The sequence below is a fragment of the Pectinophora gossypiella genome, chromosome 16 (genome assembly GCF_024362695.1).
Source record: "Pectinophora gossypiella chromosome 16, ilPecGoss1.1, whole genome shotgun sequence".
In the NCBI taxonomy this organism is placed as follows: Eukaryota; Metazoa; Arthropoda; class Insecta; order Lepidoptera; family Gelechiidae; genus Pectinophora; species Pectinophora gossypiella.
The window spans coordinates 9561827-9573991 of NC_065419.1; the positions used below are offsets into that span (position 1 = coordinate 9561827).

Below are 12165 nucleotides of genomic sequence, written 5' to 3' on the forward strand. Positions count from 1 at the left end.
TGTTCGGGCATATCTTCGTCGTATATGAACCGATTTTGATAATTCTTTTTTTGTTTGAAAGGAGATATACCCAAGGGGGTCCCATGTCAAGGAAGTCAGGATCTGATGATGGAAGACCAGAGAAATCGAGGGGAATTTTCAAAAATCGTAGGAGCGACTAGTGCGTTTGTAAAGTCATATTGATCGGATCGATCTTTAGGCTTCGGGAAAACTTCCCGACCTTCGAAAACTGGTCAGCATCAGGGAGATACCCTATGGCCTGGCAAAACTATACAACCTGGAGCAATTTTTCTTTCACGAAACGTATTTAAATCTTGATCAAATTCAATCGCCGGTGCAAAAAAACAAAATGGCGGAAAAAAAAGATGGCCGCCATACAAAATTTTGTCGATTTTGGAAGAAGCCCGTTTGGGTAAAAATAATGTATGGGGCGCTTACTCAAAACGTCATGTAGAGTACGGAAATACTTTCTGGTCACCAAAAACTGCTCCGCATCAGAGAGATACTCTACGGCCTGGCAAAACTATCGCACGTGAACCAATATTTCTTTCAGAGCACTTATTTAAATCTTGGTCAAATTCCATAGCGCGTAAAAAAAAACAAAATGGCGGAAAAACAAGATGGCCGCCATACACAATTTTGTTTTTTCAGAAAATGTCTCGGGATATAAAATATATATCGGGGTTGTGATCGGATCGTCATGTTAAGTATGGAAGTACTTCCCGATTTTCGAAAACTGCTCCGCATCAGGGTGACACCCTACGGCCTGGCGAAACTATCACACCTGAACCAATTTTTCTTTCACGAAACCTATTTAAATCTTGGTCGAATTTAATGGCCGGTGAAAAAAATACAAAATGGCGAAAAAACAAGATGGCCGCCATACAAAATTTTGTTTTTTCAGAAAATGTCTTGGGGGTAAAAATGATGTATAGGGGTGTGATCGGAACGTCATCTTTGAAAACTGCTCCCAATCAGGGAGACATCCTACGGTCTGGCAAACCTATTGCACCTGGATTTTGTTTGTTTCCACGACACCCATTTAAATCTTGGTCAAATTCTGTCGCCGGTGAAATAAAACAAAATGGCGGAAAAACAAGATGGCCGCCATACAAAGAGGGACAATTTCGAATAAACAGGACACGCGAGCTGCTTTAGCAGCGAGCGAACCACGCGAAATCTACTGTATCTATATGTATGCGTGAGTGTGTATGATAGCAGCTTCCACTGACAACCACATGTGTGTATGTACACATACACATGTGTGTGTGTGTGTGTGCGTGTGTGTGCGCGCGCGGGCGTGTGTGTGTGTGTGTGTGTGTGTGTGTGTGTGTGTGTGTGTGTGTGTGTGAGTGTGTCTGTGTGTGTGCGTGTATCTGTGTGTGTGCGTGTGTACGTGCGCGTGTGCTCGTGTGCGTTAGCGCGTGTGTGAGTGTGTGTGTGTAAACATGTTCATCAATAATAATTGTGATCACTACTAATAATATATTATATTACTATATATGAATATAAATCAGAAAATCTGTCTGTCTGCATCCTTGCTCGGTCTAACCATCACTTAAAATCGTAAAATAAAATAAAATTTTTAACAAAAAAAAAACCGACTTCAAACGCAAAACTAAAAAGCAATAAATAAATTTACTTCGCACAAAGTAATAAGTACGTATTTTCAATTAGTTAATTAATTTATAATTCTGAAGTCGGTGCCAAGTAAATGCTACAACAACCCTACTACAATATCAAATTACTATGTACACACAATATTGTTTAATACCTATATCAAAGCAATTACAAAACAATGTCAAACAAAAAATTACAAAACAATCAGTATTGAAAAATATATGAATCGGTACTTCGTTGTAGCATTTCCTTGGCACCGGCTTCAGATTTATAAAATAATTAACTAATTGAAAATACGTACTTATTACTTTGTGCGAAGTAAATTTATTTATTGCTTTTTAGTTTTGCGTTTGAAGTCGGTTTTTTTTTTGTTAAAAATTTTTGTGAAAAAGTTGTAGCCATCAAAGTTCGAAGATTTAACTAAGTTTAAATTGACTAGAATAGCAAAGTTTCAAAAAGTAGTAGAGATTGCAGGGCCATAATATAAAAGTGAAGATTATAAAACTATTGTGCGACTTTAGATAGTATTAAGCGCTCTATTTTCACCAAGCAAGGTTTACTGAAATATATCTCTTTTTGTTTTTAAATATTTCTTGTTCACTGACAATAACATAAACTCTTCTTTTGCTGAAGTTTATTTTAGTATTGTTATCTCAAATCAAATCAAAATCAAGTAAATCATCAACCATCTGTTTCAGCTTATAACTCCCTACACCTACCAACCTACCTACCTACCTACTAAGCGAGGAACTTTCCAGATTATAATTGTTGTCCTGTTCCTGGCCGCTTATTTATTTGAACTCGCCACTTTCTCTCCATTTCATCTATAAATAACAATATGCAACAGATGATATTTAGAATATCTAGGATTAGCCAAATTGCTTTTGCTGAAGATTTACCAAGTTAATCCAAAGGTCATGCAATTCGTTGACCTACTTTGAGATTTACAGTAAAGTTTCATTTAGTACAAAGTAAGCAATAACAATGGATTTACAATGTTCATTACAAGTAAGTAAATCTGTCAATGAACCTCGGGACCCAATTCCGAGACGCATTGAAATGTAAATTACTGTAGAGTTCATTACTGTTTTCTTAGCGATCTTCCTTACAAAGCGATTCGATACAGAATTGCATCGATGGGCGATATCGCACAAAAATGCGACTAAAGAAAATATATTGAAGATCTCGAATGTGCCCTTAATGCAATCGTACGATCTTGCCATATCTGCTCGATGTCGAACGACCGTTGCACAGATCGTGTCGCGCTATGAGCACATACATGCAATTCGATTCGCAGATGATTCCATATCGATGCGATATCGCATAAATCGTATCGCGTCGTGAGAAACTATTTGATAGTTCCAGTTTTAATTAAACAGCCGATGGTCAACACTTTACGCCTACTCGTAACTATGATGTGAATTTAAATTACACCATAATATTGCGCGATGGGCGCATGGTAGCATGAGAAGCTTATATATGGTAGCAATTACAAATTCGGTTTCCTTTTTGCTGTCACCTGGTTAACTGTAAAGGAAAGTATTGTGACGTAACCTGCTACTCAACACTTTCACAGACACTTCTTCTCTCGTGTGGGTTATGAGGTCAATGACAGACCTCATCAACCCTGATAGTATAAGTAGTAACCGGGACCAACAGCTTAACTTGCCTTCCAAAGCACGGATCATCTTACTTTCGGGCAATCAGGTGATCAGCCTGTAATGTCCTAACCAAACTAGGGATCACAAAGTGATTTTTGTGATATATCTCCACCGGGATTTGAACCCGAAACCTCCGGATCGTGAGCCCAACGCTCAAACCACTGGACCACGGAGGCCGTTAGGTTACGATAACAACTGTAGAATATCAGTTTATTTACGAAAACATGTAATTTCGTAGTAAATATCTTCAGACTTCCAGTGACAACAAGGCGATTACGCCTCATTTGAGCTCACAGGATTACTGGGTTGTCGTAAAATTATAGCCATTTGGGAAATGGTTATAGGGTAATGGGATCTACGTGGAAATTGATGTTTAAGGGATAATTTGGGGTCTTTTTCGGGAAAATTTCATTTAACGACGTCGGTTATTATAAATTTGAGCTGAGTCGCAGTTTCAAAGGAGTAATTGCAATTGAGGTAACTAAATCTTTGCATTCAAATCGTTTCAGAATATATAGTTCTTCCAACATGCCCTAGATAATCAACAGCATGAAATTGTTGTCTTCGTCTCTACATGCTTGAGTCAGCAAGTTCACCTATGCTTAGAACTATCCAAACCATTTTTTTAGACAATGTATTTTTAAAAGGTTGGAACATGTATAAGGTTGATGACTACTAACTTCTTGTTCTTCGTGCAAGAATAATGTTGGCAATGCCTGTGGACGCCATTTAATTTTATTCTAAGTTATACCTGTCATTTTCTTATCCGCCGAAAAGGAAAGGGACGTATGATAGGAAGGACGAATGACAGCTGTTAATTTTAAAATGAATGAGTGAATGAATGAATAACCCGGGCGAATTATATAGGGGTCACGCTGGTATGCAACCCATTTGACGTGTTCTGTCAGCTTAATTCGGTCGACTTATTAGCCATTGTAAATTTTTAGAGGGTTGTTTTAGATTTCTGACTAAAATTGACGTGTGTTCAATAAATTTTATACTTGTCGATTACCCGTCCCTTTCCTTTTCGGTTGATAAGAAAATGACAGGTATAACTAAAAATAAAATTTGATGGTGTGTACTGGAATCAGCACCAGTATATTTGTAAGTAGGCTAACTTGTAGACTGAATCATGCTGATGGACAAAAATATAAACTACCTCTATTTAGTCCCTCACCATTTGTATCTTTCCGTACCATATTTGCTATGCTATTTTCGACGGCGCTGACAGACGTCATTCAAATAGTTCGACAGTGAAAACGCGTTCCGGACAGCTCTGACAAAGATCAACGAACTCAGTGTCAATAACAGTGTTGAAGTAGCTTATAGAAAATAAATGTGATACGAAAATATAAAATGCACCGTAGTACATTCTAAGATGACACTCCAGTCTGTGCATGAAGCTAATACCTATTACCACGAAACGCGTACAAAAGAATGGCTGTTTTGTATGACAAGAAAAGAAATAAACTCAAGAGTAAAACATTGTTCGCGATTCTCAGTAAACACGTGCCCACGTGCCCGATTATGATGGATGCAGAAGACAAGACAAAAGTTTCAAGCAATCGTTCAAGCTAGGGTTACATCAAACAGACGGGTCTGCGTGACAACCGGCGCGAATTATGTTGAGCGCTTCGACCAATAGCCGTTTGACGCCCATCTACGTAGATAGCATTCGTATCGTTTATCGGTCCAAACGCTCGATATATTTCGCGCGGCGCGATTGTCATGCAGACCTGGCTGAAAGTGTTTGCTGCCGGTTCGATAGCTATCAAATACCCACAAAAAGGAAAGATCGATTTTAACACCAAAGAGATTGTAAATTTATACATTTTTTTATTACAATTTGTCTTAATGTTTACTGTCTATTTGTACTCTCTTGTGTAGGTTGTTTTTGCGTGTTTTGATTGTAAGAATGTGTTATTTTATTCTGTCTTTTGTTTTATATTTATTATTGTGGTATCCCTTTAAAATACGCGTTTCTTTCTTTTTTTTAATTTCGTAATTGCAGCCTTTTTTGTATTACTAATTACTAAAATGAAGACTATATATATATTATATATATGTGTGTGTCAATTTCAGTGTAGGTATGACGTATGTAGCAGTTTGTTTTAGGCGGAGGATGGTAACATTTTTTTTATTATATTTTGTATCGAGGATATTTATTAAGGAAATTTTGAGTTGAACAGCTTTTGTCAAACCGTAATGAACATATTGTTAACCATTACATTGCAGGTTTCCCTAAGCATAGCTCTAAGCTAAATGTTGTAATTTAAACCATTATTAGAACATTTTATCAATAACACAATAAATATATAAGCACTTATGCCAATAGTAAAATTCAATACCAAAAAGTTATATACAAAAGAAAATTGAAAGTATTAGCTGCATATCATACAGGACCTTTACCATAGAGCACAAAAATAATACATGAAATCTTATTTCGTTGCCGAAAATTAGAATGTCACATCGGTTCAAATTCATAAATGACTCTATTCACACTGTAATACTGTCTATATTGGTTGTGTTATCTGTACGGCTTCAGCTACATTACGTTAGACGCATTAAGAAGACGAAAATACCCTCATTTGAATGGCTAATATACTTCGTTTGAGATGGAATTTGCACTAAGGTATACAGAGTGTTAGTGACAACGTAACGAAAACAACGAATGAGGGGTGTGATTCAGACCTTGATTCTGAGTTTATATCAAATGGAATTTCTTGTCGGAAAAATAATGAAAATTTTAGTGTTTTTTCAATTATTTTCAGTTCCATACTTTTGCGACGGAAAATTCCACTTGATATCAACTCAGAATCATGGTCTGATTCATCACAAGGTTTTCGTTCCAATGTCATTAACAGCCTGCATAAACGTCTTAAAACATTAAATATCGTTTGGTGCTTAAGATACATACATGCATAAACTCATGCGTATTACCCACCGGGGTAAGCAGGACTATGGAATTCCATTTGCTTCGATCCTAACACTTATTTTGCTTCCTCCACATTCATCAATCGTTTCATACACGCACGCCGGTTCAGAATAGATCGTGCTGCGTAATAAACTTTTTGTAAGGACGTCTCCAATTTACTTAATCAATATACGTCTTTTATTAATTAATAGGCTTATTATGGCATGTTTTATATTTGAATAATTTTATGCGAGCTAAGATTACAATGACTTAGCTTAGCTCGCGGTCTATAACCGACATGATGACATCGTAAATTGTGCGCAGTATTTCATTTCCAGATTCTCAGCCATAAAAAGGTTAATGTCCTTCCCGAACGGTCTAATACGATGAATGGAATGGAATCCACCCACGTTAGTACTGTATTTATTTAGTGATGAAAGGGCTGTTGGGTATCGATAAATTTGATACGTAAGGTAGATAAATTCATACCTGTTTGGGTGATATATAGTGATCCTTGCTGAGTTCGGCAACGGCGTTTGTTACTGCATCATTCAATCGAAATATATTTAATGGAGTACTTCGCTTCACACATCTAACACTCATACACTTCTGTTGAAAATAAGTACTATATAGTGTAGTGAAAACTTACAAACTCAACACTAAGTAAGGCACCACTTTCAACAAAATCTTCATACACACATATTATTGTGTGTTAATTCTCCTTATTATGATCACGGTATGTTCGCCGTTCTCCTCCAACTCTACCGTTATCTGTTATCAGCTTATCGCCGTTACGCAACTTAACCCTCAAATCCATTAGTGGCGGTGTGTCCAATTCTTTACGCGTGATTCGCATGACCAGAAGCGTGTAATTGAATAGATGTCATATCCACGTACTTTAGTCGCACTGATGGCGATAAAGCGACTGGGGAAAACTAAATTATAATTTAAGAACAATACAATCCAAATGACAATCGAATCCAACGCGGATTCGATTTTAGAATTCATGTTTGGTTCATAAATTATTATTAAAAACATCGTGAGGAAACCCACATTCACGAGATATACGTTTCGGAGTTATATGGCCTGACTTGTGTTGGAGGATACATATACCCACTAGTGTATTCAATAAGTGAGGCTGAAGTGATAGCGATAATGTTTGTTAGCTTTCAAGGGAGGTGCGTGGGATAAAATTAATGAGCCCTAAGAGTCACGCTACACGATCTTTGCAGATCGCTGCATTGTCGTAACACTATTATTTCAACTTACTAATGTCACGAATTTGCAAAGCATCAATAGCATAATATTTCGCCTAGTATTCGTTACGATGTCACTTACACCCCGTAAAAGTACGTACAGGTAGCTATACAAGTACGTATGAGTGCTAGTGACACTGTAACGAATACTGAGGGGGGTGAATCAGTCCTTGATTCTGAGTTGATATCAAGTAGAATTTCCTGTCGGAAAATCATGAAAATTTTGGTGTGTTTTAATTATTTCCATACTCATACAGAATCATCCCTCAAAGTTTTCGTTACGATGTCACTAACACCCTATATAGTAGTCATTTTTACCGACGTTTGAAATGCTGTTTGTTTAAAGCGACATTTTTGCAACTTTACAGAAGAGTGACTCAAAGTCTCCAAAAAACGTAGGTAATAGAAAAAATCGTAGCAGGCGAAGACCTCACTCCCTCTGGGTCTTACTTTTTAGTCTTAAATGGCGATATGCCGCTGACGAGTACGGGGCAGAGCGCGCGGACTGAGTGTCGCTCGCACTTATGCATTAGGCGGGACACGATAAGAAGGAGATTTTTGAATGGAGTGTCCGGGGTGTGGTAAAAGCATCACCGCTCAGACGCTAGGCATCACAACGCACCCACAACACAACAAATCGTGGGGCCTCACTCTTTACAACTGATTATTCGGAGTAAATTACAGAAGCCCCTAATTCTCATTTACGTCATACACAGCGTGCCGAGGCACGCTGGAATGGAAACACGTCACATTTACAAACAACTACGTATATAGCATAAATGAATAGAATACTCAATAGGTTATAGGTTGTTGGTAGGGTTGGTAGAGGAAGACCTAGGACGTACATTGAACAAATTGGAGATGTCTTTAGAAACTTTAGTATGATCTACTATGAACCGGCGGCGTGCGTGTGTGAAACAATTGATGAATGTGGAGGAAGCAAGAGAAGTATTTCAGGATCGAAGCTAATGGAAATCCATAGTCTCTGCTTACCCCGGTAAGAAATAGGCGACAATATAAAAACGTATGGGAAATAATCAAATGATTTACACAAAGGCTTACAGAAAGCCTTGTCTGGAATTATGTAAATGATTAAATATGAAAATGATGTAGAAAATGGAAAGTCCATAATAAAACGTATGGTAGACAGAAATGGAAATATTTGTGTGGTCTAAACCCAGGCTTAAGCACCACAATGTATTTGGGATATTAAATTATATTTTTCGTTAAAATCAAGATGAGAGTAGAGGAGACGAGAGTGTGGTGCCAGAATAGAGTACATAACTTAGTCATACAGTTGAACGTTGCGTACGACCGATCTCTCATAAGGAACATAACAAATATTTTGTACAATAATTTGCAACTCATTTAAATTCATTATCATTAAGCCCATTAACATCCTCACTGCTGGGGCACGAGCCTTATGGATGGATAGGGAGATCGGACCTTAAACCATCACGCGGGCCTAGTGCGGATTGATGGTTATTAACGACTGCTAATGCAGCCGGGACCAACGGCTTAACGTGCCTTCCGAAGCACGGAGGAGCTCGATATGAAAACTTTTTTTTTGTGGTCACCCATCCTATGACCGGCCTTTGCGAAAGTTGCTTAACTTTAACAATCGCAGACCGAGCGCGTTTACCGCTGCGCCACCGCGCTCCTTTAAATTCATCGTTTTATTATATCAGTAGCATAATAATATACATTTTGAAAGATTCAATCGTAGCAAATAATATATTCAGTGGCGAACGGATTTGCCAAACTTGTATTACTTAGCTTTACCCGCGTGGACTAGGTTTATGCAGCTTGTGTCATAATATTAAAGGAGAATGGGCGAATCTGGTCCAAGAACCTCCACTGATGAGACTTATATGTAATGAAAGCTTATGCTTTCTCTATGAATCTGGCAAAGTTCTATCAGATTCTGTCCCGGGGTTCTTTTTTTACGGCCATGTTTGTCCTGGCTAAAAATGTGATAAAATACAGTGGGAGCTAAAATCCACTCAAGATTTGTTGCTGGATAACTAAGTCTACATAAATAATTATGTATCATATTGTATATCATTTTAAAGAGGATCTTTTCCAAAATCCGAAACATAAAAAAAAAACAAAAAAAAATCTTTTTGTAAGCGAATTATAGTCAATTTATATCTTTAGCGCCATTGTTTCTCGGTAGCTAAGTTCAAGTTTCATGCCTTTTACCCCTTCCAAAAGTATCTTACCGATTTTTTTTATATTGCTTCCGGAATTTGATCTGAGTGATAATAACAAGAAAAATAAATAAACACCTCTCCGATAGAGACCGGCTAAGCTATTGCCTATTGCAAGAAATCGTCATCATTAGCAAGTCATTACGGTATTGCATATAAGCTTATCAGCAACTTGGAACTTGGTCCAAGAACCTCCACTGGTGAGACTTGCATGTAATGATAGCTTATACTTGTCCTATGATTCTGGCAAAGTTCTATCAAACTCTGTCCTAGGGTTTTTTTACGGCCATGTTTGTCCTGAGTGTACAGTAGTGGACTGCAAAATCACCTCAGGATTTGTTGTCGAAAAACTATTTAACTAAGTCTATATACATAATTATATATCATAATGTATATCAATTTTAAAGGGGAAGGTTATCAGAATCAGAAACATAAATAAAAAAAAATGCATTAAGTATGTAAACGACTTTTAGCCAACTCACGTCCGTAGCACCATTTTTCTCAGCAGCTACGTACGAGTTTCGCGCCTTCCAACCTTTCCAAAGAAGCCCAATCATTTTTTACTTCTTCTGATATTGCATTCTTAACCTGACAAGTGACAACAAAGAAAAAAAAATAAGAAGAAATACAATAGATACCATTCCGATAGAGGCCGCGTAAGCTATGGACCTATTGCAAGATAACGTACTCAAAGGCTAGTCATTATAATCCAACAGACGTAACATGATTAGAATGCGGCGGGACGGAAATGTAGTACATCGCCTTATGCGAAAGAGACGAAATATGTGTCTCTTTAACACTAACAGTATACAGCTTAGTACGAGAGAAACAAGAAATAAGTCATTCTAATCAAGATGCAATACAATGACTCTATTGTATACAAAAGAAACACATTTATTAAACAAGTTCAGGCAATAACTGGTGCAAAAGGCGGCTTTATTGCCAAGGTAGCAATTACTACCAGGCAACCTTACGTTTATGATACGTTTGTTGTACCATTCGGCATTGTTTATAAGACAAGATATAAGCCTGGATTAATAAAACAAGATTGTGGTGAAAGAAAACATACTACATTTGCGTCCTCCCGCATTCTAATCATGTTAGTGTGTTGGATTATAATGACTAGCCTTTGAGTACGTTATCTTGCAATAGGTCCATAGCTTACGCGGCCTCTATCGGAATGGTATCTATTTTATTTCTTCTTATTTTTTTTTCTTTGTTGTCACTTGTCAGGTTAAGAATGCAATATCAGAAGAAGGAAAAAATGATTGGGCTTCTTTGGAAAGGTTGGAAGGCGCGAAACTCGTACGTAGCTGCTGAGAAAAATGGTACTACGGACGTGAGTTGGCTAAAAGTCGTTTACATACTTAATGCATTTTTTTTTATTTATGTTTCTGATTCTGATAACCTTCCCCTTTAAAATTGATATACATTATGATATATAATTATGTATATAGACTTAGTTAAATAGTTTTTCGACAACAAATCCTGAGGTGATTTTGCAGTCCACTACTGTACACTCAGGACAAACATGGCCGTAAAAAAACCCTAGGACAGAGTTTGATAGAACTTTGCCAGAATCATAGGACAAGTATAAGCTATCATTACATGCAAGTCTCACCAGTGGAGGTTCTTGGACCAAGTTCCAAGTTGCTGATAAGCTTATATGCAATACCGTAATGACTTGCTAATGATGACGATTTCTTGCAATAGGCAATAGCTTAGCCGGTCTCTATCGGAGAGGTGTTTATTTATTTTTCTTGTTATTATTACTCAGATCAAATTCCGGAAGCAATATAAAAAAAATCGGTAAGATACTTTTGGAAGGGGTAAAAGGCATGAAACTTGAACTTAGCTACCGAGAAACAATGGCGCTAAAGATATAAATTGACTATAATTCGCTTACAAAAAGATTTTTTTTTGTTTTTTTTTATGTTTCGGATTTTGGAAAAGATCCTCTTTAAAATGATATACAATATGATACATAATTATTTATGTAGACTTAGTTATCCAGCAACAAATCTTGAGTCGATTTTAGCTCCCACTGTATTTTATCACATTTTTAGCCAGGACAAACATGGCCGTAAAAAAAGAACCCCGGGACAGAATCTGATAGAACTTTGCCAGAATCATAGGGAAAGCATAAGCTTTCATTACATATAAGTCTCATCAGTGGAGGTTCTTGGACCAAGTTTCATACAAAAGTGCCCATTGTCATTTGAATCATCTTTTCACATTACATCTGTGTTACGACGTGGGTAATAAAAGCCTTCCCCAGACTCCGGTCGTACGACGACCCCGACGGCGTCACGCATTTGTCTGCAACTTTTTATTGTGTTCTAACTTCCTAGGATTTGACGCCATTAATTTATTTTATTTTTATTAATTTTATTTGGGCTCGTCCCCTATTACATGGGACTAAAACATAGCCAGCGAGGAGTGGGTACGGTCACGAGTACTAATATGTATTGTATACACTTTGTAACCATGTCACATTAACTTTT

General features: G+C 37.3%; 1 protein-coding gene across 3 annotated transcripts in view; it reads right to left on the minus strand.

Moving 5' to 3' along the window:
- The window catches only part of LOC126374064 (dual 3',5'-cyclic-AMP and -GMP phosphodiesterase 11), a 277630-nt gene that overhangs the window by 187068 nt on the left and 78397 nt on the right, over positions 1 to 12165 (minus strand). The gene's annotated exons all lie outside the window — the stretch shown is intronic.